This window comes from Anabrus simplex, chromosome 2, assembly GCF_040414725.1.
Source record: "Anabrus simplex isolate iqAnaSimp1 chromosome 2, ASM4041472v1, whole genome shotgun sequence".
NCBI classification, from domain to species: domain Eukaryota; kingdom Metazoa; phylum Arthropoda; class Insecta; order Orthoptera; family Tettigoniidae; genus Anabrus; species Anabrus simplex.
This window is the reverse complement of record NC_090266.1, coordinates 335,582,004-335,608,906: the sequence shown is the minus strand read 5'-3', so window position 1 is coordinate 335,608,906 and position 26,903 is coordinate 335,582,004. Positions and strand designations below refer to the sequence as shown.

The following is a 26,903-nucleotide window of genomic DNA, read 5'->3' as shown; positions in this document are numbered from 1 at the left end:
CTTAGTTTCTTCTGCTTTTTGTATTGAACTTAAATACTGAATTTCACAAATATATGTGCCGCCGTTTTCCCGTGATGGCGTTTAGCAAATCCGTTCGATGTGTCAACCCTGTTGTTATAAGAGCAATACTGTTTTCTTAACATGGAATGAACTTCATAATTTTGTTGCCACATTGAAGAAAACAGAACACGCTACTATATTTTGATGAATAGGTTAATGTGTAATTGTTACAGAATAGTTTAGACTAGCGTAAGTTTATAGTAGTAACTAGATTATAGCTAAGATAGCTTCTACATTGTAATAATCATTATAGGTTTACTATGCTACCAGTTGTAAACCGGAACTAAATAAACAACCACTTTATTCCACTTGGTGCCGAGGTTAAGGATAGTAGGAGCCTTTGAATTCCACTCCTCCAAAGGCCTTCCTGGTCTGCATGGAGCTGGCTTTGCTTTGCTTTAAGAATAAAATATAGAGATAGATATAAAAGAAAAGAAGATGTAAGCGCGAGTCATAAGCTCGCGTTGATTATGTCCCTGCCCTTTGTACACACCGCCCGTCGCTACTACCGATTGAATGATTTAGTGAGGTCTTCGGATCGCTGCGCGGACCAATCCTCCCGTCTCACACACTCTCAGTGGTGGTGTCGCCGGTCCAGCTCCACCGGGGTGAAGCTCTTTTCAGGAGACGCGGCGGCGGCCGTGGCCGCACGAACCGCGACGCTCCCACCCTCCGAACGCAATGTCGCGTTCAGTTTTAGCAACCGACCCTCAGCCAGGCGTGGTCCGGGAACGGAATCCATGGACCGCAATGTGCGTTCGAAATGTCGATGTTCATGTATCCTGCAGTTCACATCTCGACGCGCAATTTGCTGCGTTCTTCATCGACCCACGAGCCGAATAATCCACCGTTCAGGGTTGTTTTTTTCATTTTTCGATCGTTCTCTCCACGGTGAGAAGCAATCATTTTCATGGGTTTCTCGTCACAGAGCTAAGAAGTGTTTCGAGCATGTGCGTTGCGTTCATTTAAAACCTGCCCGCTGGGCCGAAGCCGCGACGGGTCCCCTCGTGTTATCCCCGCTCCACTGAGCGAGGGAGGTGGGTACCCAATCGTATTGCTGTATATGTGAAAGCAGCACACAGAAGCACGTCTGATCGTATTGCTGTATATGAGAAAACAGCACGCAGAAGCACGTCTGAGCGTATTGCTGTATATGAGAAAGCAGCACGCAGAAGCACGTGTGATCGTATTGCTGTATATGAGAAAGCAGCACGCAGAAGCACGTTTGAGCGTATTGCTGTATATGAGAAAACAGCACGCAGAAGCACGTCTGATCGTATTGCTGTATATGAGAAAGCAGCACGCAGAAGCACGTGTGATCTATTGCTGTATATGAGAAAACAGCACGCAGAAGCACGTCTGAGCGTATTGCTGTATATGAGAAAACAGCACGCAGAAGCACGTGTGATCGTATTGCTGTATATGAGAAAACAGCACGCAGAAGCACGTCTGAGCGTATTGCTGTATATGAGAAAGCAGCACGCAGAAGCACGTCTGATCGTATTGCTGTATATGAGAAAACAGCACGCAGAAGCACGTCTGAGCGTATTGCTGTATATGAGAAAACAGCACGCAGAAGCACGTCTGAGCGTATTGCTGTATATGAGAAAGCAGCACGCAGAAGCACGTGTGATCGTATTGCTGTATATGAGAAAACAGCACGCAGAAGCACGTCTGAGCGTATTGCTGTATATGAGAAAGCAGCACGCAGAAGCACGTCTGAATGTATTGCTGTATATGAGAAAGCAGCACGCAGAAGCATGTCTGATTGTATTGCATTAAATGAGAGAACTGACAGTGAACTTTTCTCACAGAATAATATCTTCTTCTTGCAATTTTTCTGTATGTCGTAACGCAATCTGCCCGAGCGGAAGTTGTAAAATGCTCGCCTCGTTTGCGAGTCTGTCAAAATGTGCTTTCCACAATGCTTGGACTAAAAAGTGGTGGCCGTGTGGTATCAATATCTCGAAAACACGGCGTCAATTGGAAAGACCTGCACCAGGCCTCTTCGGAGGCCAAACGCCATTAGGCTATTATCTCGAATACGGTCAGTTTTAGGGACTTAAAACTTGGTTTCTGGTCACATAAGGACTTGCCGAGATTTGTTCCTCGCGTTGCATGACTTAAAATGAGATTTGTCTCGTCCTTGTATGTCAAGTTTGATTTTCGTCCATAGTAGCCTGTGCTGTTCAGCGAAGGGCCTACATCTAGGATAGAAGCTGAATTTTCAAAAACCCTTTCTTAGTGCACCTACAGAGCAGAAGATGAAATATTCCTAATTTCAGCTTTCTAGGTCTTTTGGATCGGGAGATCTCGTGATCAGTGAGTGGTATTTGGCTTTTATGTAGACGGTGTAGCTACAGACCTAAAACTTGCGACATTGTTATCCTCTCTCCATGTTCATTTAGTTCATAAGTTAACCTTCCACCTTGTATATCACAGCTATAGATTTACAGAAAGCTTTTTATTCCGTCAGCAGACGGGCGTTCGTTGTGAAGCTGGATAGAATTGGGGTTTAAAATAAGAAGATTAGTGCGATAAAAGAACTGTATGCAGAGGTTAAATGCACGGTTAAAGTAAAAGAAGACTAAGGGTGTATGTATGTATGTTGGGTATTCAGCCCGAAGGCTGGTTGGATGCTCAACAGGTTCACCATTAGCTGTCATAGATGGCCTAGGTGTCACTGAAGAGGCGTACTAGGAAAAATGAGGAGTGAGGTAGTTTTTCGTTGCTTTCCTCACTGAGCCAGAAGTTGCAATTGCACATCAGTCTGCTAAGACCATTGAAATGCGTGCACTAACCGACCCTATGAGCGACATTTTCATATAATTCATAGCAGGGACTGGCTGCATAAGGAATGGCATTACTAGCATCGCTCATACCTCAGTCACTTTCATCTTGTCAAAGCCAAGGATGAGACAGACAGGTCAATGAAAGTAACAATTTTGTTCTAGCCCATACCAGAAGACATAGTGCACTGTAAACACTACATCCCGCCAGCAAAGGCATAGACTAAGGGTAGAAGAGGTAAATTCAAATATTGGACTAAAGCAGGGGTGCAAACTACTCGTATCACCAATACTGTTCATACATTTTATTAACGATATTTTGTATAATGAAAATAAGGAGAGTATGACAAGCCCATGTCTTAACAATAAAGAAATTACTGATCTAGTTCCCGCAGACAACATCATTCTGATCTCTAACATCAGATGGTATGGAAAGCAGCATCACAAAAACCGTTGAATTTTGTAGGAAATGGAATGTTAAAATTAACGTTAAGAAAACAGAAGTAATGGTGTACGAAAATGGAAATAAACTAAATAAAAAATGTGATGGTGTAGAATTAAATATAGTCAATAAAATATATTATTTAGGAATTATAACAACATCTAACAGTAAATGGAATGAAGAAATAAGACGAGCAAAAGTGAAATGGCTGGCCACTGGATCTAGCACGAGATGTTTGGAGAGGAATATGCTAAATACTGAATATAAGCTACTGAAAAAATAATTTAAATTTGCTTGTAAAATCCAAAACGTTGCATGGGGCATTGGAGAATGCTATAAAGAAATAGATGTGTAGGTAATGAGTTCTGCAAATGGGTAATAATAGGTCTCCCAGAAAGTTCAGCTAATAGTGGAGTTAAAATTCAATGTGAAGATATTAGTATTCAAGCAGATATATCTAGAATGGCAATAACATATTGGTTAAGATTAAGAAGGGGTGATGGGAGGGGAATATTGAATTTAGTATACCAAGTATATGTATCAGATGGAACCTTTACATTTTGATTACGGGGTAATCAAGGAAAAAATATTGCTAGACAGAATTGGAATGGGAGATTGTAGGGTTAAATAGATTCAGAACGAAGAAAAGAAACTGAGTAGGAAAGTAACTATTAGAATGAAAGATATTGAGAAGCACATGATTATGTCAGAATATAAGACCAAAAGAACATTACTAGAATTGTGAAAAATATCGAAAATTTGTCAATAAGTAAATATATAAATAAATACAGAAAGAAAGAAAGAAAGAAAGAAAGAAAGAAAAGAAGGAAGATCTACGAATAGAGAAGCAAGTAGTATGGTATAGTGGTTAACGGGTATCTATAAGAACAAGGGTCAAAATGATAAACATGATGAGAATCGTTGTTTGTTATGTGAAGAAAGAAAAGAAGAGAAAACCTACGAATTATGAAGCAAGTAGTATGGTGTAGTGGTTAATGGGCATCTATATGATGTTGAGGGTATGTAGGGGGACAGATGCACATAGGGTCAAATGTCTAGGTAGTGAATATAAAGTGAAAATAAAAAGAGAAAACTCCCATACAATTTTAAAATTATAAATAAAGAGAGGATCGCAGAGGGAAGAACAGCAAAATGTTGTGTTTATAAAAAATATGTAGGAAAAGAAAATGGGAGAAAATAAAATAAGCTCTAACTTAACCAATGAAGGGTAGGACACATGTTTGTCCTAGAATATATAACATTGTATAACATCCAGGACAACAAAGTGATAATTTTAAAATGCTTATAAACAGGTGTAATTATAACGTTTAATGGAGTAAGAAACAAATTAGTTGTAATAAGAAAAATTCAAATGCATGTATCAACATTTAAAAAAATGAATACTCTCGCCTCAGTTTCAGGTGATCCGGCCCTAGGGGCTAGGAGTATCCTGTTCTTATACGCTGAACTGTATTGTCAGAACTGTTCTTACAAACAAGTATAATATATAGGATGCCTGGTTCCATGGCCAACTGGTTAACATGATTGCCTTTGGTCCGAGGGTTCCCGGATTCGATTCCCGGTTGGGTCATGGATTTTAAGCTTAATTGGTTAATTCCTATGATTCCGGGGCTGGGTGATTGCACCGTCTTCGACATTAGAAATCATATTAGGTAGGGCCTGATTCTCACAGATGTGCAGGTCGCCTATAAATCATCTAGTTGAAAGATCTGCGCCATACGAAAAGAAGAAGGGATGTAAGGTGGAAATCTCCCATTTTTGTGTGGTGGATATACATAAATCCAGCTTTCTACAACGTGGATTAAAAAAAATTGCATAACAATTATTATTGTTATGAATTTGTTTTTAAAGAACAATTTGAGTGTACAAAATCAAGTTTTCTTGGCTACAGCTTGAACAACTCACGAAAATCACGATGAATCGACAACACGACACGTCCGTTTCATAGTGATTCAGATGTACTTATTGTGCACTTATTGTTCGTTTCCATCTGTATCATTTGTTTTTCATTTCTTTTCTTCTTAGGTTTAATAAACCTTTTAGGTTTAATTATGTTTTGTAATAACCTTTTTTCACTGAATTTTGTCGCAGTGAGTTGTTTATTGCTCCTAGAATGTAAATGTGGTATATTGTGCTGCATAAAAATATGTCTCTTTTGACTTTTTTATTTGTTCCTTCATAATTTTTTGGCACATTTTTATCTTGTATTAAATAAATTTACTTTAACTTAACCCCCCCCCCACCTTATTTCACTGAAGAAGGCTCAAATGAGTCGAAACATGTTTGGACTTTATTACTCCATCTACTGATGGAACTATGTGATGTACTGATTTAGGAGGATGCTTTTAATTTTTCCTTTGTAAAGTAAAAACTTCTCAGATATGTTCTTAATTGTCTCAGTGCGGAAAATCATGTTTCTTTAGAAGCAGTCGAAACCTGTAAAACAGCTAATGCATTGAGAAGAACATTGATATTAGAGAAATATTCTTTGCCACATTTGGACGTAGCCACTGCAGTTTTAGCAATGCCTGTTTCACAGACCATTTTTCTCGCCTTAGTGAATCTTCTCTTACAGTATTTTCATCATGACAATAGTTTTTTGTAGAACTTCGCAGTAGGCTGAATAGATGGAAAATCAGTGACTGGCGTAAACGACAACCGAATAAGTTCCCTCAAGAAAACTTTCCTTATAATAACATATTATGTTTTTGTTTGTCATCAGTACATAGACTGGTTTGATGCAGCTCTTCATGCCACCATATTCTTTGCTAAACTTTTCTTCTCTACATAACTACTACATCTTACATCTGTAATCTGTTTGTCATATTCATACTTAAGTCTACCTCTGCTGTTTTTACTGCCTACACTTCCCTCAAAAAGTGACAAAATATAGTTTCCCTTTCTGAGGTAATTCTTCCCATTATGCACTGATTTTAACTAATTGTTTGTGATTAGCTTTCCTTAAAGAAATTATTTCATTGCTGGAGGGCCAAGAAGAAAATAAATTTCGGGAGGAGCCAGGGTCCTCTAGCCCGTCTCTTAAATACGCCCCTATTTTCTTATCATTGTGAGAAGATTTGTCCTCATTTAACTGTATGTCAATCCACAAGTGACGGGTACATTGAAATACCAGTACTTTTAGATTATCAACACCGTTATCCTAAACTCTCATCTGCAGTAGCTGAAGCCTGATGTACCCACAATTGACCTATATAAATACTGTGTGGTTCACCTACATTCTTACCGGGCGAGCTACCCGTGCGGTTAGGGGCGCGCAGCTGTGAGCTTGCATCCGGCAGATAGCGGGTTCGAACCCCACTGTCGGCAGCCCTGAAGATGGTTTTCCGTGGTTTCTCATTTTTACACCAGGCAAATACTGTACTTTGTACCTTGAATAAGGCCATGACCACTTCCTTCCCATTTCTAGGCCTTTCCCATCCCATCGTCATCATAAGACCGATCTGTGTCGGTGCGACGTAAAGCAAATAGCAAGAAAACTACATCCTTGTTAGAAACGCAGCTTAAAAGAATATATTGGGGAAGGAGAGAGTTGAAAAATAATTTACTGATGTCAAGGGTTACGCCCCGGGAAAATCATCTTCTAAAAAGAATAACGAAGATACCTTAATGCATCTAGATTTGGCCACAACATCCGGTGTGTTAATGGACAAAATACAAATATTTTATATACCATCTGAGAGTGAACTGTTGGACATTTACTGTTCGGCCAAGAGAGAGCAAATGAACTTCATACATATGATTTATATACGTTGATTTATATACTAGGTGAGATATTATATTAATTTATTAACAACTTGGATCCTGAAGCTGATCTGGATCAGCCATCGAGAAAGAAGAATATTATCTACAATCTATATGAAACTCAGTCTGCAGTGATAAGAATCGAGGGCTATGAAAAAGAAGCAGCAATCCAGAAAGGGGTGAGGTATGGCTGCAGTTTGTCCCCCCTTCTTTTCAATGTTTATATAGAACAGGCAGTAAAGGAAATAAAAGAAGAATTTGGAAAGGGAATCACAATCCATGGAGAGTAAATCAAAACCTTGAAATTTGCCGATGATATTGTTATTTTATCTGAGACTGCAGAAGATCTGGAAAAGTTGCTGAGTGGTATGGGCAGAGTCCTGGGTGAGGAGTGTAGGATGAAAATAAATAAGTCCAAAACAAGTCAGATGATGCAGGAAATATGAGATTAGGAAATGAAGTCTTAGAAAAGGTGGATGAACATTGTTACTTGGGTGGTAAAATAACTAACGATGGCAGAAGTAAGGAGGACTTAAAATGCAGGCCAGCACAAGCAAGGAAAGCCTTTCTTCAGAAAAGAAATTTACTCACTTCGAACATTGATATAGGAATTAGAAAAATGTTTCTGAAGACTTTCGTTTGGAGCGTGGCATTGTATGGAAGTAATAACTCGCTCAGAAAGAAAGAGAATAGAAGCTTTTGAAATGTGGTATTACAGAAGACTGCTGAAGTTGAGATGGATATATCGAATCACGAATGAAGAGATAATGCATCGGATTGATGAGAGGAGATCGTTGTGGCCAAATTTGACTGAAAGAAGAGATAGAATGCTAGGACACATCTTAAGATATCCAGGACTTGTGCACTGGTTTTTGAGGAAAGTGTAGGGGGTAAAAACGGTGGGGTAAGACCAAGGTATGAATATAACAAGCAGATTAGAGCAGATGTAGGATATAGCAGTTATGTAGAAATGAAAAGATTAGCACAGGATAGGGGACATAGAGAGCTGCATCAAACCAGTCTATGGACTGATGACTCAAACAACAACAACAACTTGGCCATAAAAGTATTAAACTTGAACCGCCGTGCTTTGGTAATTTTTTACAGCATTTAATATTTTTTGGTGAACAATATTTTACTTATTTTCAAGATATCCTTCACCTTTTATATAGCTACTGTCCTTGTGAATACCCTCAACAAATATTACTTCAACTGGTTCAACGGTTTCTGGTGAAAATGGGAAACCACGGAAAACCATCTTCACGGCTGCTGACGGTGAGATTCGAACCCGCTATCTCCCGAACGCAAACTCACAGTGTTAACAATTATTTATATTAATAATGATTAGTGCATAGTAACAGAAACATATATTTTCTCTGGCATAATAGCAACTAATTGACAAAGTATTTTCTGTACTTTCTTTAATTTATCATGTCGTGAGCAGCCACACGTATTATTATGGACAAACAGAAGATCCTCACAGACAGAAAGGATCGAACTCAAACACACTCGGCCGGATATTTCATACAAATCGGTTGTACAGTGGTATACAGTACTGCATCACAGAAGCGTTTGGTGGTTTGCCTGTATAGCCGGGCGTAAGGCTATTTCATCTAACACCATCTAGGACCACGTGACCCACTGGTGGGCACACTGATTTGTTAACCTGGGTCGCTGCTTCACGTGAATTTAGCGCCTATGGTCAAGCTTCCCATACAATATGCCTATATCAATGAACTCTGCCGGACCCGTATTTTGAAATACAGGCCTTGGGTTGGATCATTAGGGGGTTTAAGTAAATTAAAAACTCCGTTATTTACGATGTCAATATTAATAATATATTTGCTTATTACAAAGGAAACACATTAAAATACATAACACTAATTACAGAACATTAAAACTGATAGCGTTACAGGTCTCATCCCTCTAAAACTATTCAGTCATTCTAATGCCACATTTGTTTTGTACAGTTTATACAGAAATTTGGTAAGCAATTTCAGGAATGTGAATAACACAAAGTATCGTAGGATTTTTTTTTCTTTTTCAGTTGTAAACTGAAAGTTTATTTAGACCGAGCTGTATGCTCGCTCTGGAAAGACTTCCGGGATATGGACACTTTGTAAGGTTCACAGGATGTATTCATTTCCTTAGTTGGGGTTCGAGAATAACTGCTGTCATTTCCCTCGTCAGTTTTTTGTAGCGAATGAAGCAGTACAGAGCCAAAGTCGTCAAGTATCAAAAAGTGAGCCACTAATGCCAAATTTTGTAACGTACTTACATCCCACACAATACAAGGTGTGATCCCCGATGGGAATTTCCAAAATTATGACAGCACAAATAAGACCTTTAAAAATCACACTTCCGAGATTAAGAAACAAAACAAACAAACAAGGAGAACACTAAAACATGAATGTAGGTTGTTGATCCCACACAGTAATCCTCGATTTTTATGGCAGCACTAGATGTGCCTGTGGGCTTCATACTCGGTCATGTTGGACTCTAGTGTCAACACTCATAAATCTACAGCTAAACCAGAAATCGAACTCTCCACAATCATTCAGTAAACCGTACACCAGTGGTATTCAATGTATGGTACGCGTACTACTAGGGGTACGCCAGTATATCGTAGCTTCTGACTGTTTTCGGTGAACAATTCAGAAAAAAGTTCAGGCAGCTCGTTTCAATGAAATGATTGTATTGAACCTATGACCTTTGAGTCATAAGGAGCCAGAGTCGCAAAGTCATTACATGAGGTCGCATATAAATTACAAGTCATGAGCTCTAGCTACATTTCTATCTCTGACCGGAGACGGCACGTGGAGAAACAGGTGGTGATTCTCATTCTCACGCTAGAGAAATTTCGTCACCCGCATGTGCAGAATGTGCAGGGATATGTCGGGACAATTTTTCTAATAAAAAGTACATTTTAAGAAGAGTTGGCGACGAAACCGCCGTAGTAAACGTCAGTAAATTGTAAGTGAAACAATTTGGTCATTAATGGTACAGATTCTAGACCACTAAATAGCTTCAGAAGGAAATTTGTCGAAAGACGCCCCTGTTCGTTCGAACTCTGTTACTTCGACCAAATATAGTGCCTATCTTATGAGGTAATTTAACAATTCAGTTGGTTAAGAGAAACCCTTAAATGCTTATCATCAACACTGCTACTAAACTAAACAACTATGTGTTACGTCGTGATCTGTCATAAGTACACTTTTATGGGGTAGAAAAATTGTCTGTAAATTTTTGGCGGTAAATGCAGATGGCATGAGAGTGGGAGTAAGTGTTATAAAAGAACGAAGCGCCATTTTGCAATCCCGCACTGTGTTCAGAGAATTCGAAGTGACCGCACGCTTCTCAGAAGAACAGTACTATTCGGTTGTGTGGACTAAGTTCCCACCAGACGGGCAGTGTGGCCAAAGGTGGCTATATAATATCATCTCCAAGTGGAGAAAGATTGTCAGTCAATTAGTTAATGGTATTCCCATGTAGAACCATCATGTAAATTCATATCAAGTCAACAGACGGTCATTGTAATGCCGAAGTCCTGCAGTCGAATTAACCAACTTTTCTTTATTTAACTTCGTTTGCGTGTGCGGATCGGTGTGTTGACGAACGTGTTCGGTTCGCGAGGAAGAGAACGTGTGAAGGGCATTTTTTGTTTATGTCATTTCTTTCAGGTGAATGATAACAAAGGCAGAGAAGGGAAAAATATGTTTTGTGAAGCCACTGTCTGTCGAGATGGCTAAATAAAGAATAAGAGAGGCTGGTGAGCCTGTAATGATGGGAGACGACATATGACTACAGGTATGTGAACTACCACATTTATAAAGTACTTTTATTTATTTCATGATGTCACCATATTTTTGTATGTCTGTGACGCGTTTTGGTCACCCTTTTATTTCGTGAAAATATCATAGGAATATGACAAAACGCCATTATCTTTTATGTTTCTTGGATAAGCGGGAAAGTCGCGAAACTAGCGTGTGAAATATTGTTTAGTAGTAGATTTGATGGTTGAGAAACGAATATAATGTCTAAAGCAAAGTATCATTTCCGTACGATTATTTTCTATATTTTTTTGCCGAAGTTAAGATATTAATTTACCATAAAATTCTGTTCGGTGTAAAGTTGGAATTCATGTAAGCGTAATCCGTGGGTATTTATTTAGAGTGAGTGCACGGTAATAGTGAAGTGTCAGCTGGCGCAGAAGGCACACCGTTGTGTACAGCGATGTAATTTTTGCCACGGGAAGTTGCGAGGCGAGGCCGGTAAAATTTGTTACAGGGGATTGCTATTCCAAAAATCTGTTGAAATCTATGTAGAATTAATGAGAGGACAGTTTTTTTGCTAGTTCCTTTACGTCGCATCGGCACAGATATGTCTTATAGCGACGATGGGACAGGAAAGGCCTAGGAATGGGAAGAAAGCGGCAGTGGCCTTAATTAAGGTACAGCCGCAGCATTTGCCTGGTGTGAAAATGGGAAACGACGGAAAACCATCTTCAGGGCTGCCGACAGTGGGGTTCGAACCCGCTATCTCCCGGATGCGAGCTCACAGCTGCGCGCTCCTAACCCCACGGCCAACTCGCCCGGTTAGAGGAAAGTAACGGTAAAAATTTTGTACGTCAAGTTGTGAGTTTCGGTTTTGAAATACTAGCTCAGACATGCGAGGAGAGATGGTTAGATGTCACAGAGTGTTTTATGTAACAGCATTGTGAGTCACCCAAGAGAGATATTCCATATTATTGTCGTGTAGAGAATTTGTGATAGCGAGTGTTTCAAGTCTTGCGAAATGGGAAGGAATGAAGGAATGTGGATCAGGTTGCTGAAATTCTGTAGTGCTGATGCCGGGATTTTCAGTCTAGGAAACCCGAGGAGTTATTTTATGTAATTTAATGAGATGGGAATAGGGTCACTCCATAGTTAGAATTCCACGTGAAACCGTAGGACCGTGATGGATAAGAATATTTGAGTGACGTTTTAAATTAAATCTCTTCGCATATTCTATGTGGGTCAAGAGTTATATTTCATGTGATTTGCCAGCGAGGCGAGGTTTTTATTCGTCGCAAGTTAAGATAGCATGTGTGTTTTGTTTAGATATATCGGGGGAGAGCTCGTGTTTCCAGCCAGCTGTTAGGTGGTCGAGCCAGCTTACTGTTAGAAAGAAACTGTAACCGAGATTTGTCATTTGTAGTAAATGTTTGGAATTAGATTTCATAATTTAGAAGAGACTCGTCTTAGTAGAAACTTGAATTCATTATCGAAGCGACGGATATGAGACAATTGTATGATATGTTGGAAATAACCATTTTCAGGGATGTCAACATTTGAGAATCGGTAGTGGTGTTGTCTGATTTTATGGAGGTTTATACACAATTCGCGTTTATTTTGTTTGAATGTCACGATAGCTGTCAATTTATAGAGTTCGTGATGTATGATTGTGTTGTGTTGTTGTTAGCTCCACAGGCACAAATGTAGGTTCTTGTGATATGAGGTGCATTACGACACTTAAGTCTCATCGACCTGAAACTATATCGAAGGAGGTGCCGAAATTAGTCTAAGGGATAACCGTAGGCGTTATAAGCGATGTGACATGGTTTGTTTATTTTGCGTTGGGTGTAAATGTATGCAGATTGTAGGATTTAATGTTAGGATTATCCAAGCTAGTTTCTTAATAATTGTTAGTGTTATAATGTAAACTTGTTGAGTGACGTAATGATATAAATAAATAGTACTGGTAATTATGACAATATATCCCATTTCCATCGGCGATGAAGAAAAGTATGAGCATAAAACAATATTAGATCAAGACTTCGTTTCTGATAAACCGGTCCGAGTAACACAATAATGTAATTAAATAACTAGGGATTTAAAAGAAACCATTCGTCCGGGGTAGATAAAATTTGTTGTTAATTAGGATTATGAGATTACTTCATTTATAAATTTATTTAATTCAGTGGAATCGGTTTTAAGAACTACCTTTAAACCAAGTGACTAACTTGAAAATGTATTGTGGAAATCTCAGTTTTATTTGCTAGGAAATCTCAACTTATTTAAAGGGACTTAACTTCCACAAATGCCTTGCTGACGGGACCTTGTGTTTACAGTGCACTATGTCTTCTGGTATGGGCTAGAGCAATCTTGTTACTTTCATTGATCTGTCTCAGCTTTATCCTTGGCTTTGACAAAATGAAAGTGACTGAGGTATGAGTGATGCTAGTAATGCCATTCCTTCTGCAGCCAGTCCCCGCTATGAATGGTGTGAAAATGTTGCTCATAGGGTCGGTTGGTGCATGCATTTCAGTGGGCTTGGCAGACTGATACGTAATAGCAACTTATGGCTCAGTGAGGAAAGCAACGGGAAACTACCTCACTCCTCATTTCCCTGGTACGCCTCTTCAGTGATGCCTAGGCCATCTATGACAGCTGATGGCGGAGCTGTTGAGGATCCAACCAGCCTTCGGGCTGAGGACTAAACATACATACAATTTCCACAAGTGTTGTGTGCGTTTGCTGTTGTTGTTATTATTTTTAATTTTGATTTGTTGAGCATCAGATGTGCTGGGGATTTATTAATCAACTACTGTAATTTAATTGTGTTCAGCCTTCAGCTTAGAAATATGGATGGTCATGGGGTCATCAATCTCAGTGCCTTAGATTAGGGCCATCTGCCATTATAGCATCATTTTTCTTGCGGTCATCATCCACAATTACTTTAACGTAAATCACAAAGTTAGATGTCGGTCCATAACATAGTCGCAGGTCACATCGATTCAATTAAGGGTTCATGCCGTACAACCACTGTGTAACGCATATCGATTGGACTGCCTTGATTATACCAAGAGACCAGGGCTCGTTCTACAGGGGCTGGATCATCACGAATCATTATGGTGGTACATGCAATCTCACATGGAAACCAATCTTAGGGATCTCCAGACTTTCTTTATTTCATTCTTAAATTAAGATAGTGGTTTCTAGTAAGGATGCCCTTCAGGCAATTGAATTAAGGTCTCAAAAGCCAGTGTCTCTCATCACCGTTGTTATTGTTATTTTTTTCATATGAACAAGACTGAGTTCATTGTTTGGGGATGATAATAAAGTCACAAGTTTCTTCGACCTCATCGTCAATAATGAATAAATACCACTTTCTTTTGACTCGACTCCTCTCATTTAGTATATAGTTTAAATTCCTGAAACCCGCCTCTTACTTAAGCAAGGGACGAAGAACCCGTACCGAGCTCGATAGCTGTAGTCGCTTAAGTGCGGCCAGTATCCAGTATTCGGGAGATAGTAGGTTCGAACCCCACTGTCGGCAGCCCTGAAAATGGTTTTCCGTGGTTTCCCATTTTCACACCAGGCAAATGCTGGGGCTGTACCTTAATTAAGGCCACGGCCGCTTCCTTCCCACTCCTAGCCCTTCCCTGTCCCATCGTCGCCATAAGACCTATCTGTGTCGGTGCGACGTAAAGCAAATAGCAAAAAAAAAAAAAAAAAAAAAAAAAAGAACCCGTAGACGTCCAAGAGAAGGATCTCATGCCGATTTGCTAATAGGTAAGGAAGGTAGGTATGCTACGAAGGACCTTAAAGGGTTCAGTATTTGGTGTTTTTGTCTACCATTACACAGAAACCCCTCTCCGAATTATTCATTCTCAAATGTGTATGTACATCCCACTGAATTGGAAGTAAAAGTGCTAACTTATGCTGCATTGCTCTTTTTGAATTTTCTTTTTCGAAATTATCGCTTTAACTTTTTCAGTGGCAGTGTATATAGTAGTATAGTTGTAATTGTTGCATTAATAATAATAATAATAATAATAATACTCGTGTATATATATCGTTACTAGGTAACGAAAACTCACGCCGCGTTGCCTGAGAAGGGAACAGAGGACTCCAGTGCTATCATTAAGCACTGGAAGTGGCAGCCATTGATCACCGCTCAGTTCTGGGCTTCTTCTGTAAAGTTCATTCCGAAGGAGTTACTAGGTTTCCTTTTCCCAGCGACTACAGTATATGTGTACATTATTGTTATTACTGGTGTAGCGGCCTGTCATCTCGGCGACCGTGGTTTGATTCATGGTGTTGTTGGGACAGTACTCTATGTTGAAAATCCCGTAGTTTCAGGAAAGTCATGCGATCTTACATACCCTTCAAGCCACAGTGCGTATAAAGTAGTGTCGTGCAAAACACGCTCTATGCTCGGTTCGTGTTTGTCGAGTATGGCTATGACCGAATTTTGCTTCTCAAAGGCGAGGCGAGCCACGCTCCTTCACGCGCTGAGTCACAGGTAGAAGTGTTAGCCTCCCTCCATCCTTGCTTATCCGTGCTCTGTTGTTTTTGTCTCGCGTACCTTTATCTTTCGAAACATTCCGCTTTTGCGTCAATGGTGGGCTCATGACTGGGCACGAAACTCTCAATAATTAAACTCATATTTTTATACTATGTTTCTACACTATACTGGGAGAAATGGTTAATCGATTTCACGTGCTGCTACGTGTATTCCTCCTGGCTAGCGTATATTACCGCTCTAAATCATCATCATCATCATCTGTTTACCCTCCAGGTTCGGTTTTTCCCTCGGACGTAGCGAGGGATCCCACCTCTACCGCCTCAAGGGCAGTGTCCTGGAGCTTCAGACTCTTGGTCGGGGGATACAACTGGGGAGTATGACCAGTACCTCGCCCAGGCGGCCTCACCTGCTATGCTGAACAGGGGCCTTGTGGAGGGATGGGAAGATTGGAAGGGATAGGCAAGGAAGAGGGAAGGAAGCGGCCGTGGCCTTAAGTTAGGTACCATCCCGGCATTCGCCTGGAGGAGAAGTGGGAAACCACGGAAAACTACTTCCAGGATGGCTGAGGTGGGAATCGAACCCACCTCTACTCAGTTGACCTCCCGAGGCTGAGTGGACCCCGTTCCAGCCCTCGTACCACTTTTCAAATTTCGTGGCAGAGCCGGGAATCGAACCCGGGCCTCCGGGGGTGGCAGCTACTCACGCTAACCACTACACCACAGAGGCGGCACCGCTCTAAATACGGGAACTAAATACACATTATTAACGCATAAGCCATATATTTCACTACTAGCCATACCAAAGACACTGTGTATAAACTGTGCACATTAATGCCATTATAACACATAAAATTAAGTATAAACCTCAAGATTAGTGGAAAAAGTGTCCGACTCGTTGGCTGAACGGTCAGCGTACTGGCCTTCGGTTCAGAGGGTCCCGGGTTCGACTCCCGGCCGGGTCGGGGATTTTAAACTTAATTGGTTAATTCCAATGGCATCCTCATCAGGACGCGCAGGTCCCCTACGGGAGTCAAATAGAAAGGCCTGCACCTGGCGAGCCGAACCCTTCCTGGGATATCCCGGCACTAAAAGCCATACGACATTTCAGTGGAAAAAGTCCTATCGAAGGATATGTGGCTAGTGCAGAAGCTTGAGCTCAAAATTGGGAATACATTTCGAACTAAGTATTTATTGTTATGATTATTATGTGTTAATAACAAGTCATTGACTTGGTCTGGGTCTAGCTGACACCTTCGACTCGTAAAACGCATTCCAAATTCTTTCGCTGCTTACTGGAATGCACAACGTACGTCTAGCAATTACTGACAGAGTCAGCAGATTGATTTCATGCTCCTTCCACCAGCGCAGTAGGTCGTCGTCATCTTCACCAGCATTCATATCGCAGCACTAGCAGCTCAGTTGTTGCCTGTCCACTCACTGAATTTGTTCTGTTTCTTTGGAGGCTGTTGTGCACAGTCGACATGAAGAATCTACGACCAAACACCTTGTTTAGTTACTTTATTTCTCATCTTAAGTAAACCAGGTGTTTAGTGGACGTTAGGAAACAATTACTTAAACTACACACAGCAAATTATATTTTCTTTCTTAATCCGTCTATCGTCCAAGGTTTGTTTTCTCTCGGACTCGGCGAGGGATCCCACCTCTATCGCCTCAAGGGCAGTGTCCTGAGCGTGAGCCATTGGGTCTAGGGGATACAACTGGGCAGAAGGAACAGTACCTCGCCCAGGCTGCCTCAACTGCTATGCTGAACAGGGGCCTTGTGAGGCGTGGGGAGTTGGAAGGGATAGGCAAGAAGAGGGAAATAAACGTCCGTGGCCTTAAGTTAGGTACCATCCCGGCATTTGTCTGGAGGAGAAGTGGGAAACCACGAAAAACCACTTCGAGGATAGCTGAAGTGGAAATCGAAACCCCACTACTCAGTTGACCTTCCGAGGCTGAGTGGATCCCGTTCCATCCCTCGTACCACTTTTCAAATTTTGTGGCAGAGCCGGGAATCAAACCCGAGCCTTCGGGATGGCATCTAATCACACTAACCACTACACCACAGAGGCGGACGCAAATTATATTACGAACCTGATAGACAGATCTGTTATACAGATGCGTCTTATTTCGTCCATTGCGGCCTTCCTTTTATCTTCTTCTTAAATTTTGAGGTGGTGAAACGGAGGCCATGGCGATGTGGCTATTTTGTGTACAGTTGAGACTTGTAACTTTTCACTGAAGAGCTTGTGAGCTCTGATCTTTATCTTATGGATTTTCTGAAAGTAAAATCAAGGTTCAACATAATATTAATGTAATTAATGACTATATGCATATTACTTAAGTGACATAAACTGCAGAAGCCGACCTCAGAGTCTGATTCATTGACTGAGCACTGCTGTCGCTGTTTATGGAACCACAAGTGTACTGAGTGCTGTCTCATGTTCCAGCTCATTTCTGAATGGTTTAGGGAAAGCTATCATCTGTTCTGCAACCTCATAACTGAAGCCATCTGACTCTCGGAAGGCGTTATGATTTCGCAACGATACAAGGATTTGATCATACTGCTTAAGATAAGACTGTAACATCGTTTAGAGACTTTTCCTCCTCGTAATCGGTTTTTTATAATGGACAGCAAGACTCTGACCTTTTACGAAAGACATGGCTATAAGGACACTATAAATCACACTGAGGAATGTTTAACTCGTGAACTTCCTCAATTATACTTTCACTTGTTTTCTTTGTATCTGGAAATTTTGTAGTAAAAAGCACATTACTGATCAGCTTCCACTCTCTGCTTATTTTGCAAGTTGCTTTATGTCGCACCGACACAGATAGGTCTTATGGCGACTATGGGAGAGGGAAGGGCTAGGAGTGGGAAGGAAGCGGCCGTGGCCTTAATTCAGGTACAGCCCCAGCATTTGCCAGATGTGAAAATGGGAAACCATGGAAAACCATCTTCAGGGCTGCCGACAGTGTGGTTCTCTTCTTTTCTTTTTTTGCTAGTTGCTTTACGTCGCACCGACACAGATAGGTCTTATGGCGACGATGGGACAGGGAAGGGCTAGGAGTGGGAAGGAAGCGGCCGTGGCCTTAATTCAGGTACAGCCCGAGCATTTGCCAGATGTGAAAATGGGAAACCATGGAAAACCATTTTCAGGGCTGCCGACAGTGGGGTTCGCCATTCTCTGTCTTTGCTTGGACGTTTCTACTAATGGTGGAAGGATGTGGTAACACATCAACAATACCTACTTTGCCAAAATTAGCACCGATATTAATTAGTTCTTGCCCTAATTATTTAAAGCCTTTTCCGGAAACAAAATGTTAAACGGTCGGAAATATTTGACGCACATGAAAACACTCGCGCTAGCATTAAATTTGCCAACGTGTTTCTTTTTAATGGGTTGTACCGAATTTATAAGTTAACAGTGCATTGCATGATTCACAGGAAACATACCCTGTTTGCTGTGACCAGGAGCAGGATTTTTCTCCAAACATCAGAACAGAGCTCATCTCCCTTGATTAGTTTATATTCGCTGCTTTGAATTTTAACCATAACGCTGTCCGTCGATTCACGTGGCATGGTGAACTTCAGCTCAAAACTAATGGTTAACTCAACCACTCCATCATCCCTTTTATACCTCCAAATTTCCGGCCTTTGTTCTATGTAAAAAAGGTCCTACTTGTATCTGGATGAACCACATTGCTTGCAACGTCAGTACAGCAAGGACATCCCCGCTGGTCAGCAAATTTCGCTTCCAACAATCCCTGTCGAACGAATTGCAGCAAACTCAGGCATTTTAGTTTACACGCTCCACTCATGCGTGATGGCGGTTGCATATGCAGCAAGGAACACGTTGCTCCGTCTTGTTTTGTTTTTTAATGCTATTTGTTCGGGGCGTCGACCTAGAAAGATCTTTTGCCCTACTTGCACCATCTGTGAGGAACCTGCGTGTATTTTGTAAATGGCGGAAGTGTAAAGTGTTGAATGTGAGGAAAGGAACTTTAAGGACGACACAAACACCCAGTCCCCAGGCCAAGGATATTAATCATTTACAATTAAAAACCCCTGACCCGGCCGGGAATCGAACCCGGGGCCACCAAGTGAAAGGAATCCGTCTTGGTTACCCGTCTCAAGTTCGAACAATCCACACCACTAGTGTAGAGACAATGAGCAGGCGGGATAAGCTACGCAACATGATGATAGTGATTATAGTTAATATTATTTGGCATCCAGAAACAATCATTTCCGGCAGGTAAAATCGCAATATACTCGTACTTCGGGGAGTGTGAAGGTAAAAGAATTGGATGTACTGAAGTCTAAAGATGAGAGATGAACTTTTTCTATAGTTCAGGAGAAGAATTATGCTTATTTCGTTAGGTGTGATGAGTTGTATCGTCACTGGCTTCCCAGCGAGGTGACTCTCACTTATGAATGTCAGAGGCTTGAAAGGTAAGTCATATCCCTCTGGTTCTTTCCTTGTCTATTTCGTGGAATAACGACAGAGAAATAGGCTAGGTAAGGGAAATAAACCATAAGAATGGGCAGGCGTAAGGTGAGTACGGATGACAGATTATCTTAGAGTGAGATAAGAAAGGGTAGGAGATAGGTGCAAAATGAGAGGGAGCAGTCTTGTATTCAGAGGAATTAACTAGATGGGGCAGAAATCCCCAATCCCGTCCGGAAGCATCCGGGACCCCGGAACCGAAGGCCCCGATTCAGCTAAAGATCCGAATAATAATAATAATAATAATAATAATAATAATAATAATAATAATAATAATAATAATAATAATAATAATGTCCGCCTCTGTGGTGTAGTGGTTAGTGTGATTAGCTGCCACCCCCGGAGACCCTGGTTTGATTCCCGGCTCTGCCACGAAATTTGAAAAATAGTACAAGGGCTGGAACGGGGTCCACTCAGCCTCGGGAGGTCAACTGAGTAGAGGTGGGTTCGATTCCAACCTCAGCCATCCTGGAAGTGGTTTTCCGTGGTTTCCCACTTCTCCTCTAGGCAAATGCCGGAATGGTACCTAACTTAAAGCCACGGCTGCTTCCTTCCCTCTTCCTTGTCTATCCCTTCCAATCTTCCCATTCCCCCACAAGGCCCCTGTTCAGCATAGCAGGTGAGGCTGCCTGGGCGAGGTACTGGTCATTCTCCCCAGTTGTATCCCCGACCCAGAGTCTGAAGCTCCAGGACACTGCCCTTGAGGCGATAGAGGTGGGATCCCTCGCTGTGTCCGAGGGAGAAACCGACCCTGGAGGGTAAACATATATTTTTTTTATTTTTTATTGCCATTTGCTTTACGTCGCACCGACACAGATATATCTTATAGCGACGATGGGATGGGAAAGGCCTAGGAATGGGAAGTTAGCGGCCGTGGCCTCAATTAAGGTACAGCCCCAGCATTTGCCTGGTGTGAAAATGGGAAACCACGGAAAACCATCTGGTAAACAGATAAAGAAGAGAGAATAATAATAATAATAATAATAATAATAATAATAATAATAATAATAATAATAATAATTTTTAAAGCTGTTCAACTATCATCGATCCTAATAAGAACGGAAGTCGAAATTTTGTCCTGCAAATAAATTTATTATCGTAAGGGAGGGCGCCAGAATTTGAACCCACAACCTTGAACGTAATTAGCGAGTGGTTCTCAGTCAAGTCCGCATAGTTGCTTTTAATACACAGGCGGAAAAAAATTATCCAAAAACCATGAAATAAGGAATGTAGAATACGTAAATTTTGGCAATATTTGTCGAAGTAACATATTTAATTGACTAACGTACAAAACTACCGGTTAATATCCGCGCAAGAAAAGTAATCGCAAATGTGCCATGCTGGTCCATTAATTACCGGTGTAATGGACTGACTGTTGAATGCAGGCATGCAAACGTACATGCATTGTGTCGTACAGGTGCCGGATGTCAGCTTGTGGGATGGAGTTCCATGCCTATTGCACTTGGCCGGTCAATACAGGGACGGTTAATGCCGGTTGTGGATGACGCTGGAGTTGTCGTCCAATGATGTCCCATACGTGCTCGACTGGGGACAGATTGGGGGATCGAGCAGGCCAAGGCACCATGTCGACACTCTGTAGAGCACGTTGGATTACAACAGTGGCATGGGGGCGTGTATTATCCTGTTAGAAAATACCCCCGGGAATACTGTTCATGAATAGCAGCATAACAGGTCGAGTCATCAGAAGGACGTACACATCTGCAGTCAGGGTGTGCGGGATACCCACGAGAGTGCTCCTGCTGTCATAGGAAATTGCTCCCCAGACCAGAACTCCCGGTGTAGGTCCAGTGTGTCGACGCCGCAGACAGGTGGATTGCAGGCGCTTACCTGGCCTCCTTCTAACCAACACACAGCCATCACTGGCACCAAGGCAGAACCAGCTTTCATCGGAAAACACAACGGACCTCCACTCCATCTTCCAATGAGCTCTCGCTTGACACCACTGAAGTCGCAGGCGGCGGTGGTTTCGGGTAAGTGGAATGCACTCCGCAGGGCGTCTGGCTCGGAGCTGTTCTTCAAGTAACCGATTTCGAACAGTTCATTACGTCACGGTGGTGCCAACTGCCACTCAAATTGCTGCTGCAGACGCAGACCGCTTCACCACTGCCATACGCCGAATACGGTGGTCCTCCCTGTCGGTGGTGCCACGGGGACGTCGGGAGCCCGGTCTTCTTGCGAGCGTACAGACGTGCACATTAATGGTGCCCCGACATAAACAATCAACACTGCCCCACTCCAGTACTGAAAAGAAGGGGAGAGAGTGAAGGAGTAGTGTTGAAGGCCAATCCAGTACAAAATATGGGGGAAGGGAGTGAAGGAATAGTGTCGAAGGCACAATGACTCACCTTCTCGCTTAACGCATTGCTGCATGGACTGCATGCAGACAGCCCGCTACAAGACTTCGTTGTGATCGAAATGGGCACAGTGGCGGATGTATTGAAGTACAGCATTAGGTTACCTACTCGTCCGGCCCCGCGGTGTACGGGGCAACGCGTCCGGCCGCCCCGGGTTCGATTCCCAGCCGGGTCAGGGGGTTTTAATTGTAAATTATTATATCCCTAGCCTGGGGACTGCGTGTTTGTGTCGTCCTTAACGTTTCTCACATTCAACACTCAACACTTCCGTAATTCCTATTACATGCAGGTTCATATATTGTGAAAGTAGGGGCAAAAGAACTCTATAGTTCGACGCCCCGAACAAATAGCATTTTAATATTAAAAAAATTAAAAAGTAATCTACTCTGATAATTACAGTATTAGGAGGTAAAGGAGGTTTTTAACCGAAAATATTTTATACTAGTTAGGAATATTTTGTAGCTGCGTTATATCGGGTCTACCAATCCTTCTTCACCTCGTTTTTGCCATATTTCTATCCATCTCCAAACTGTCTTAAGACTGCATGGTATTGCTTGTGCTTGTGAGCCTCCCACATGCCAATAATACGGCCTCGATTCACCTGTGATAGGATAGGAGCCATCTTATTACAATGTTACAGTATAACGCCGGAATACACACACCGTGTATTCAGCACTACCTGTTCACTCCCTTCCCCTCATCTTCAGTACTGGAGTGGCCTTCAACACTATCCCTTTACTCTCTCCCCTCCTTTTCAGTACTGGAGTGGCCTTCAACACTATCCCTTTACTCTCTCCTATCCTTTTCAGTACTGGAGTGGGGCAGTGTTGATTGTTTATGTCGGGACACCATTAATGTGCGTGCGTGTACCTTCTCGTGACCACTGCTGCCAGCACGCATGCACAGTGGAGACACTCCTGCCAAGTCGTTCTGCAATAGCGCGAAAGGAAAATCCACCTTCACGTAGACCTATTATACGGCCTCGTTCAACCGCAGTGAGTTCTTCGTCGTCGTAAAGGCATTCTTGACCCACTCACAGTCACTCCGGCCAATCTTACAGGTAACTAACGGTCTCGTACAGTATTTAAAGCAAACTTGATGTGCAACGTCATGGGGCCGCTACAATCAATCAATCAATCAATCAATCAATCAATCAATCAATCAATCAATCAATCAATCAATCAATCAATCAATCAATCAATCAATCAATCAATCAATCAATCAATCAATCAATCAATCAATCAATCCTGAACTGCATTTAGGGCAGACGCCCAAGTGGCAGTAATCCTGGTGAGGGTCCCATACACTGGAACCGTACTCTAGTTGGGGTCTTACCAGAGACTTACATACCCTCTCCTTTACATTCTTACTAAATCCTTAAGCAACCTCATCTGTTATTTTCCTAGCCTTTTCTTAAATTATTGCAAAGAAACTGAAAATTTGCTGAACATCTCCCTTGGTAAGTTATTCCAATCCCTAACACTTCTTCTTCTTCTTCTCTTTCATCTGTTTACTCTCCAGGGTCCATTTTTCCCTCGAACTCAGCGAGGGATCCCACCCGTACCACCTCAAGGGAAGTAATCCCTAACTTCCCTTCCTATAAACGAACATTTGCCCCTATTTGTCCTCTTGAACTCCAACTTTATCTTCATATTGTGATCCTCCCTACTTTTAAAGACACCGCTCAAACTTATTCGTCTACTAATGTCACTCCACGCCATCGCTCCGCTGACAGCTCGGAACATACCACTTAGTCAAGCAGCTCGTCTTCTTTCTCCCAAGTCTTCCCAGCCCAAACTTTGCAACATTTTGTAACGCTACTCTTTTGTCGGAAATCACTCAGAACAAATCGAGCTGCTTTTCTTTGGATGCTTTCCAGTTCTTGAATCAAGTAATCCTGGTGAGGGTCCCATACATTGGACCATAATCTAGTTGGGGTCTTACTATAGACTTATATTCCCTTTCCTTTACATCCTTACTAGAACCCTTAAACACCCTCATAATCATGTGCAGAGATCTGTACCCTTTATTTACAATTCTATTTGTGTGATTACCCCAATGAAGATCTTTCCTTATATTAACACCTAGGTACTTATAGTGATCCCCCATCAACGCAGTAATTTTATTAAAACTGAGAGGACTTTTCCTATTTGTGAAACTCACAACCTGACTTTTAACCCCGTTTATCCTTATACCATTGCCTACTGTCCATGTCACAACATTATCGAGGTCATTTTTCAGTTGTTCATAATCTTCTAACTTATTTATTAACCTACTCTATACAGAATATCATCATCTGTAAAAATCCTTATCTCTGATTCCACTTCTTTACTCATATCATTTATATATACAAGAAAACATAAAGGTCCAATAATACTGCCTTGAGGAATTCCTCTCTTAATTATTACAGGGTCAGATAAAGCTTCACCTACTCTAATTCTCTGAGATCTACTTTCTAGGAATATAGCAACCCATTCAGTCACTCTTTTGTCTAGTCCATTTGCACTCATTTTTGCCAGTTGTCTCCCATGATCCACCCTATCAAATGCTTTAGACAGGTCAATCGCGATAGAGTCCATTTGACCTCTTGAATCCAAGATATCTGCTATATCTTGCTGGAATCCTACAAGTTGAGCTTCAGTGGAATAACCTTTCCTAAACCCAAACTGCCTTCTATTGAACCAGTTATTAATTTCGCAAACATGTCTAATATAATAAGAAAGAATGCCTTCCAAAAGCTTACACATGCCACGCATGTCAAACTTACTGGCCTGTAATTTTCAGCTTTATGTCTATCAGCCTTTCCTTTATACACAGGGGCTACTATAGCAACTCTCAATTCATTTGGTATAGCTCCTTCATGCCAACATTAATCAAATAAGTACTTCAGATATGGTACTATATACCACAGGGGCGGTGCGTGGTATTGTTGCAGTGTTGCACAACTCCCAATAATTTTACACTTCATTTATCGTCTTTTCTCCTATTGTTTTAGTTTAATATACCTAACATATATATTGGAAAGCAACTCCCTAGGGGACAGCGTGGCGCAATGTACCTCAGCAGGGATGAGCCTAAGCCTGTACAGCAGAATGTAGCATGCTTGCCGGTATCGGTCCCAGGAAGTTGCACGAGACTAGCAAGTCCCCACAGCAGAATGTAGCATGCTCGCCGGTATCGGGCTCAGGAAGTTGCACGAGACTAGCAAGTCCCCACAGCAGAATGTAGCATGCTCGCCGGTATCGGTCTCAGGAAGTTGCACGAGACTAGCAAGTCCCCACAGCAGAATGTAGCATGCTCGCCGGTATCGGTCTCAGGAAGTTGCACGAGACTAGCAAGTCCCCACAGCAGAATGTACCATGCTCGCCGGTATCGGTCTCAGGAAGTTGCACGAGACTAGCAAGTCCCCTGTCGAGAAACACTTCCAAATGTCCCCGTTAGACAACGCCACTCTGCGGAGATTACTTCATTCCTACTTTCTCTCCTCTCACAAAGTTAATTTCATTTCCATTTTTAAAATTTACAATTTTTGCTTTACGTTGCACAGACGCAGATAGGTCTTACGGCGACGATGGGATAGGAGTTGGAAGGAAGCGACCGTGGCTTTAATTAAGGCACAGCCACAGCTTTTGCGTGGTGTGAATATGGTAAACTGCGGACAACCATCTTCTGGGCTTCCGACAGTGGTGTTCGAACCCACTATCCCCCGAATGCAAGCTCATAGCTACGCGACGCTAACCGCGCGACCTACTTGCTGGGTAATTTCTTTTCCACGCCATACCAGGCCACCCACAATATTACTAACATCTTGCTTCAATGAAAAACAGGACAGCAAATGTTCATTTCAAGTGAGGCAAAAGTAACTGTGCCAGGCTAAGTGGCTCAGACGGTTGAGGCGCTGGCCTTCTGACCCCACCGTGGCAGGTTCGATCTTTGGCTCAGTCCGGTGGCATTTTAAGGTGTTCAAATACGTCAGCCTCGTGTCAGTATATTTACTGGCATGTAAAAGAACTCCTCCGGGACTAAAATGCAGCACCTCGGCGCCTCCGAAAACCGGAAAAGCTGTTAATGGGACGTAAAGTCAAAAGCATTATTATTGAGTTATAGTGTATATTTAGCCTCTTGTTTCCTGGGTTGAAATTCCCAGTCGATAGCTGCAGTCGCTTAAGTGCGGTCAGTATCCAGTATTCGGAAGATAGTTGGTTCGAACCCCACTGTCGGCAGCCCTGAAGATGATTTTCCGTGGTTTCCTATTTTCACACCAGGCAAATGCTGGGGCTGTACCTTAATTAAGGCCACGGCCGCTTCCTTCCCACTCCTAGCCCTTTCCTGTCCCATCGTCGCTATAAGACCTATCTGTGTCGGGCGACGTAAAACAACTTGCAAAAAAAAAAATTGCCATATATAGGCTACTTCAGTTTTAGTAAATTAAAGTAAACTCGTATCCTCATCCCCAGGTAGTGCAGCCTTTACAGGCACACCCCCGTTGCATGTGAGCTGCATGTACCATTTCAACCACATACCAGCCCTCCTGCCATTCTTAAATTTCTGGCAGTACCGGAAATCGAACCTAGGCCCCCGACGACGGCAGCTAATAGCACTAGCCGTTACGCTACGGAGACGGACTTAGTTTTAGTAGGAATGTAGTTCATTACTTA

General features: G+C 42.0%; 1 non-coding gene across 1 annotated transcript; it reads right to left on the bottom strand.

Moving 5' to 3' along the window:
• Positions 1-764: 764 nt before the first annotated feature.
• LOC136865012 (5.8S ribosomal RNA) lies at positions 765-919 on the bottom strand. Its single transcript, XR_010859412.2, has one exon. It is a non-coding gene; the product is annotated as a 5.8S ribosomal RNA (ribosomal RNA).
• Positions 920-26,903: the final 25,984 nt, after the last annotated feature.